Below are 7500 nucleotides of genomic sequence, written 5' to 3'. Positions count from 1 at the left end.
CTGTTATTGCTCAATCTCGTGCGGCTAGAAGCCGCCTGTCCCTCTAAGAAGAAAAGTAATCGCTGACAGCACGAAGGATGTCACGCGACTAGTTAGCAGGCTAGAGTCTCGTTCGTTATCGGAATTAACCAGACAAATCGCTCCACCAACTAAGAACGGCCATGCACCACCACCCACCGAATCAAGAAAGAGCTATCAATCTGTCAATCCTTCCGGTGTCCGGGCCTGGTGAGGTTTCCCGTGTTGAGTCAAATTAAGCCGCAGGCTCCACTCCTGGTGGTGCCCTTCCGTCAATTCCTTTAAGTTTCAGCTTTGCAACCATACTTCCCCCGGAACCCAAAAGCTTTGGTTTCCCGGAGGCTGCCCGCCGAGTCATCGGAGGAACTGCGGCGGATCGCTGGCTGGCATCGTTTATGGTTAGAACTAGGGCGGTATCTGATCGCCTTCGAACCTCTAACTTTCGTTCTTGATTAATGAAAACATACTTGGCAAATGCTTTCGCTTCTGTTCGTCTTGCGACGATCCAAGAATTTCACCTCTAACGTCGCAATACGAATGCCCCCGCCTGTCCCTATTAATCATTACCTCGGGTTCCGAAAACCAACAAAATAGAACCGAGGTCCTATTCCATTATTCCATGCACACAGTATTCAGGCGGGCTTGCCTGCTTTAAGCACTCTAATTTGTTCAAAGTAAACGTGCCGGCCCACCGAGACACTCACTCAAGAGCACCCTGGTAGGATTGCAACGGGGTCCGCCTCGGGACGCACGAGCACGCACGAGGCGCGTCGCACGCCTTCAGCTCGCCCCACCGGCAGGACGTCCCACGATACATGCCAGTTAAACACCGACGGGCGGTGAACCAACAGCGTGGGACACAAATCCAACTACGAGCTTTTTAACCGCAACAACTTTAATATACGCTATTGGAGCTGGAATTACCGCGGCTGCTGGCACCAGACTTGCCCTCCAATAGATACTCGTTAAAGGATTTAAAGTGTACTCATTCCGATTACGGGGCCTCGGATGAGTCCCGTATCGTTATTTTTCGTCACTACCTCCCCGTGCCGGGAGTGGGTAATTTGCGCGCCTGCTGCCTTCCTTGGATGTGGTAGCCGTTTCTCAGGCTCCCTCTCCGGAATCGAACCCTGATTCCCCGTTACCCGTTACAACCATGGTAGGCGCAGAACCTACCATCGACAGTTGATAAGGCAGACATTTGAAAGATGCGTCGCCGGTACGAGGACCGTGCGATCAGCCCAAAGTTATTCAGAGTCACCAAGGCAAACGGACCGGACGAGCCGACCGATTGGTTTTGATCTAATAAAAGCGTCCCTTCCATCTCTGGTCGGGACTCTGTTTGCATGTATTAGCTCTAGAATTACCACAGTTATCCAAGTAACGTGGGTACGATCTAAGGAACCATAACTGATTTAATGAGCCATTCGCGGTTTCACCTTAATGCGGCTTGTACTGAGACATGCATGGCTTAATCTTTGAGACAAGCATATGACTACTGGCAGGATCAACCAGGGAGCTGCGTCAACTAGAGCTGAGCAGCCGGCCGCCCGGGAGTGTGTCCCGGGGGCCCGCGTGAACACGCAAGCGTCCGCTCAATTATTCTGCAAACAGGAGGAGGCTGAGCTCCCCTGCACCATACACCTCGAAACCCTCTCAGGTCCCGGCGGCGCGCAGCGCCGTCCTAAGTACTTGGTCGGGTTCGAGAGAGGCGCAATCGCCCGGAGTTTGGCGAGTAGACGCTTTAGGTGCGACCACCCGTGCTCCCAACTGAGCTTGCCGCTGCCGACAGAGGCCCGGGAGCGTGCTGTCGTGGCATTGCCGGCGGGAGACAACACGCGCCACCTACGGTGACCGGCAGCTCCAACGCCAGCGCCACAGAAGGACAAAAGCCCCACTTGGGTGCCGAAGCGAACTCTCCCAGCACAGCGCACGCGCCAACACGTCCGCACAGCTGCGATACAAACCACCTGCGAGAACCGCAGAGGCGACCGAGCAGCAGACGGCGTCGCGGCGCCGAGCGCCGGGCGGCGGCGCATCCTCAGCGCACACAGTCCTCAATCGGACCAGCACACTGCAGATGTCCACCGCGCTTCGCACCGGGCCCGCGAGGACCTACTTTGGCCGCACGGCGCCGCGTGCAGGGTGCGCCGGCGCGCAGCTGCGCCGCCTGCCGCCTCCGTCGGCCGGCGCGCCTGCCACTGGCCGCCCCCACCAGCCGGCTGTAGCGCGTGCGCCCACGCACCGCGCGGCCAGCACGCCGGGAGGCCCCCCCTCACCGGCCGGGGACGGTCCCACCCAGCCACCGCCGCGTATCGCTTCACACCCAGATGCCATTCACGTTCGTGGGCATGGTGGGTATCGCTGGAACAACCGGTTGGTAGCTCAACCGATCGTCGCCATCACTGATTCACCTCTAGCGAGAACAACCGCACCACAACGGTTTACCAGTTGTTCATTTGCGTAACGTCACCAGCAAACGTAGGCGTCCATCGCCATTTGCAAATTCAACGATTGTTGCATGCCTGTGTCAGGTGTCACGACACACTATGTCTGCCCACATACACGCAACAACATGTGCACGCTTCGCGAACACGTGGAAGGTGGCCCCCGTACGTATGCGATGTCCATTGCGCGAACGACTGTCAACCGGCCTCTGTCGCATGTCGCAGATGTGGAACGCAGTGCACCATGCTATCACGGTGTGTGAGAAGAGACGACTACGTCTGACAACACGCGCCACTACATCAACAGACGGCTCATGCTGATCGCCATCCAGGGCATACCACACTGCAATCCAGCTCTTATAGGGAGACGACACGTAGCTGAGTGCACAACATTTGGACCGCATGGTTCGCCGTTGTTGGCGCAGTCGTTGTACGGTCACATGTACCACGATGTATCATTCAGTACATGAGGACCAATGTGCAGTACAGTGTGTGATTTGGACGTACAACATCAGCGGACAGTTGACACAGGCCGTACCACAGCGTAGGCTAAGTGCTTCGCCATGCAAATGCCAATGAACAACTGCAAATGCCAATGAACAACTGCAAAGGGCATTGAGCATGTACGTCCTGCTGCCATCCACATTACAGTGTATAGCTGCAAGGTGTTTAACATGAAGCGATACACTGGGGACCGGGCAGTGCGAGTAGCAAACTATATTGCGGGGGTTGCAGTTAGGCAACACTACACTAATTTAACGCGTCGTATGACAATTACAGAGCAGGTTAAGACCCAACGTGTGTTGGGTTAAGGCCCAACGTGTGTTGGGTTAAGGCCCAACGTGTGTTGGGTTAAGGCCCAACGTGTGTTGGGTTAAGGCCCAACGTGTGTTGGGTTAAGGCCCAACGTGTGTTGGGTTAAGGCCCAACGTGTGTTGGGTTAAGGCCCAACGTGTGTTGGGTTAAGGCCCAACGTGTGTTGGGTTAAGGCCCAACGTGTGTTGGGTTAAGGCCCAACGTGTGTTGGGTTAAGGCCCAACGTGTGTTACGTTACGGCGCAACGTGGGTTACGTTACGGCGCAACGTGGGTTGCGTTACGGCGCAACGTAGGTTGCGTTACGGCGCAACGTAGGTTACGTTAAGGCGCAACGTAGGTTACGTTAAGGCGCAACGTAGGTTACGTTAAGGCGCAACGTAGGTTACGTTAAGGCGCAACGTAGGTTACGTTAAGGCGCAACGTAGGTTACATTAAGGCGCAATATAGGTTACATTAAGGCGCAATATAGGTTACATTAAGGCGCAATATAGGTTACATTAAGGCGCAATATAGGTTACGTTAAGGCGCAATATAGGTTAGGTTAAGGCGCAATATAGGTTACGTTAAGGCGCAATATAGGTTACGTTAAGGCGCAATATAGGTTACGTTAAGGCGCAATATAGGTTACGTTAAGGCGCAATATAGGTTACGTTAAGGCGCAATATAGGTTACGTTAAGGCGCAATATAGGTTACGTTAAGGCGCAATATAGGTTACGTTAAGGCGCAATATAGGTTAGGTTAAGGCGCAATATAGGTTAGGTTAAGGCGCAATATAGGTTAGGTTAAGGCGCAATATAGGTTAGGTTAAGGCGCAATATAGGTTACGTTAAGGCGCAATATAGGTTACGTTAAGGCGCAATATAGGTTACGTTAAGGCGCAATATAGGTTAGGTTAAGGCGCAATATAGGTTAGGTTAAGGCGCAATATAGGTTAGGTTAAGGCGCAATATAGGTTACGTTAAGGCGCAATATAGGTTAGGTTAAGGCGCAATATAGGTTAGGTTAAGGCGCAATATAGGTTAGGTTAAGGCGCAATATAGGTTAGGTTAAGGCGCAATATAGGTTAGGTTAAGGCGCAATATAGGTTACGTTAAGGCGCAATATAGGTTACGTTAAGGCGCAATATAGGTTAGGTTAAGGCGCAATATAGGTTACGTTAAGGCGCAATATAGGTTACGTTAAGGCGCAATACAGGTTACGTTAAGGCGCCATACAGGTTAGGTTAAGGCGCCATACAGGTTAGGTTAAGGCGCAATACAGGTTAGGTTAAGGCGCAATACAGGTTAGGTTAAGGCGCAATACAGGTTAGGTTAAGGCGCAATACAGGTTAGGTTAAGGCGCAATACAGGTTAGGTTAAGGCGCAATACAGGTTAGGTTAAGGCGCAATACAGGTTAGGTTAAGGCGCAATACAGGTTAGGTTAAGGCGCAATACAGGTTAGGTTAAGGCGCAATACAGGTTAGGTTAAGGCGCAATACAGGTTAGGTTAAGGCGCAATACAGGTTAGGTTAAGGCGCAATACAGGTTAGGTTAAGGCGCAATACAGGTTAGGTTAAGGCGCAATACAGGTTAGGTTAAGGCGCAATACAGGTTAGGTTAAGGCGCAATACAGGTTAGGTTAAGGCGCAATACAGGTTAGGTTAAGGCGCAATACAGGTTAGGTTAAGGCGCAATACAGGTTAGGTTAAGGCGCAATACAGGTTAGGTTAAGGCGCAATACAGGTTAGGTTAAGGCGCAATACAGGTTAGGTTAAGGCGCAATACAGGTTAGGTTAAGGCGCAATACAGGTTAGGTTAAGGCGCAATACAGGTTAGGTTAAGGCGCAATACAGGTTAGGTTAAGGTACGACATAGGTTAGGTTAAGGTACGACATAGGTTAGGTTAAGGTACGACATAGGTTAGGTTAAGGTACGACATAGGTTAGGTTAAGGTACGACATAGGTTAGGTTACGGTACGACATAGGTTAGGTTACGGTACGACATAGGTTAGGTTACGGTACGACATAGGTTAGGTTACGGTACGACATAGGTTAGGTTACGGTACGACATAGGTTAGGTTACGGTACGACATAGGTTAGGTTACGGTACGACATAGGTTAGGTTACGGTACGACATAGGTTAGGTTACGGTACGACATAGGTTAGGTTACGGTACGACATAGGTTAGGTTACGGTACGACATAGGTTAGGTTACGGTACGACATAGGTTAGGTTACGGTACGACATAGGTTAGGTTACGGTACGACATAGGTTAGGTTACGGTACGACATAGGTTAGGTTACGGTACGACATAGGTTAGGTTACGGTACGACATAGGTTAGGTTACGGTACGACATAGGTTAGGTTACGGTACGACATAGGTTAGGTTACGGTACGACATAGGTTAGGTTACGGTACGACATAGGTTAGGTTACGGTACGACATAGGTTAGGTTACGGTACGACATAGGTTAGGTTACGGTACGACATAGGTTAGGTTACGGTACGATATAGGTTAGGTTACGGTACGACATAGGTTAGGTTACGGTACGACATAGGTTAGGTTACGGTACGACATAGGTTAGGTTACGGTACGACATAGGTTAGGTTACGGTACGATATAGGTTAGGTTACGGTACGATATAGGTTAGGTTACGGTACGATATAGGTTAGGTTACGGTACGATATAGGTTAGGTTACGGTACGATATAGGTTAGGTTACGGTACGATATAGGTTAGGTTACGGTACGATATAGGTTAGGTTACGGTACGATATAGGTTAGGTTACGGTACGATATAGGTTAGGTTACGGTACGATATAGGTTAGGTTAAGGTACACATTGTTGTAAGGAAAGGTTTAATGGGGGGCGGGGCGGCCGGTTTGTTGATTGTGATTATAGTAAGTGGATGCCTGCGGCATCATCTGATTTGCCACGTCAGGATGCACCTTTGGCTCATGACAGGCGGCGCTCTCATTCCATGCTTGTGGCAGACCTGTGTCTTTCATTCCTGCCATTGTTTGTGTGCTGTGAGAGGAGGCAGTATTGTGATGTTGGGTGCACCCCTGTGTAGGACATGTGTGGGTGTTGGTGGCTTGGCTGAGCAATGGTGGTTGTCGGGTGGGTGGGATATTCTGTTTTCTGAGTGGACCTCCCAGTCTGGTTATGACAGTGTGGATTGTCTAATGTGGCGGAGAGGATGCACTGGGTGTTGTTCCATGCTGGTGCTTACATATTGTCTGTGTGCGTGTTACAGGCAGAGAGTAGTGCGTGATAAGGGTGTGTGGCTGACGTGTGGTTGTGATTGTGAGCAGAGTCTTTCAGCATGTATACGGACAGTTGTATACATTATCTGTATTCTGATGGCTCTATCTATTACTAATCAGCGCCGTGTATACGTTTAATCCGGTTCCAGTCGAAACTGTTGTATCTCTGTACATTAGTGACACGGCGAGCCCGCTATGTAGTTACTCGTCTCGGCAGCTTCCACCGGTGTATGGCAAATGATTATAAGGAATCAGTCTAGTCGTCAATACCGATGGTGTGACGTCACATGTCTGGGGTGGGGGACGCTGCGCCCTTCCGGTGGGTCATGGCCTAGAAAGACTCTTCCCACGCAGGGGGGCGTGGACTGTCATTGACTCTTCCGAGTAATATACTTGCCGTACGTTTTTGCGACTGCGAGTGCAACGCTCACCGGTACCGACATGGATGGAGCGCCTCCTAGCTGACCGCTCAGCATCGGCATTCGTACAGAGAGCAACGCGATCGCGTCTCTAGCTCGTAACTGGTACAGCTCGCAGCTCATGTATAGGGACAGCGGGAATGTCGCATATTGGACGTACCTCTTCATGAAACGCATGTTATAGGGGTGGATTGCACATTGCGACTGCGGGAAAGGTCCGCCGTTCATCCGCTGGAGTTGCGAGTTGGGCGGTTGGAGTGGGGCGCAGGTGGAGTGATTGCCGGTCCACGATTTCGTGCGGCAGAGGCGCTGGCGTTGGGGTGCTGTGGTCGACAGAGGACGCAGGCTTTGTGGGTGGGGTCGAATGATGGGCACTGTGGGCCCATCGATGTCTTGGTCGGCTTGGCGTCTCATAGATGGCGGTATCGTCGTTGCAGGACGTCATGCCGCGGGAGACCTACAGATGGCGCTGTGTTTTGTGGTGCGCTCGACATGGCGGACGTAGTGTTGTCAGATTCGCATAGATGGAGGTATTGCATGTGGTTTCGCCGTATT

The 7500-nt window shown here is 51.4% G+C and overlaps 1 non-coding gene across 1 annotated transcript in view; it reads right to left on the bottom strand.

The window, feature by feature from the left end:
- LOC124584033 overlaps positions 1-1536 on the bottom strand; it is a 1910-nt gene extending 374 nt beyond the window's left edge. Inside the window, exon 1 of the ribosomal RNA XR_006974452.1 lies at positions 1-1536. This exon is cut by the window's left edge and continues 374 nt beyond it. This is a non-coding gene — a ribosomal RNA (small subunit ribosomal RNA).
- Positions 1537-7500: the final 5964 nt, after the last annotated feature.

Source organism: Schistocerca americana, unplaced genomic scaffold (genome assembly GCF_021461395.2).
Source record: "Schistocerca americana isolate TAMUIC-IGC-003095 unplaced genomic scaffold, iqSchAmer2.1 HiC_scaffold_47, whole genome shotgun sequence".
NCBI lineage: Eukaryota > Metazoa > Arthropoda > Insecta > Orthoptera > Acrididae > Schistocerca > Schistocerca americana.
This window is presented reverse-complemented; position numbering and strand designations above follow the sequence as displayed.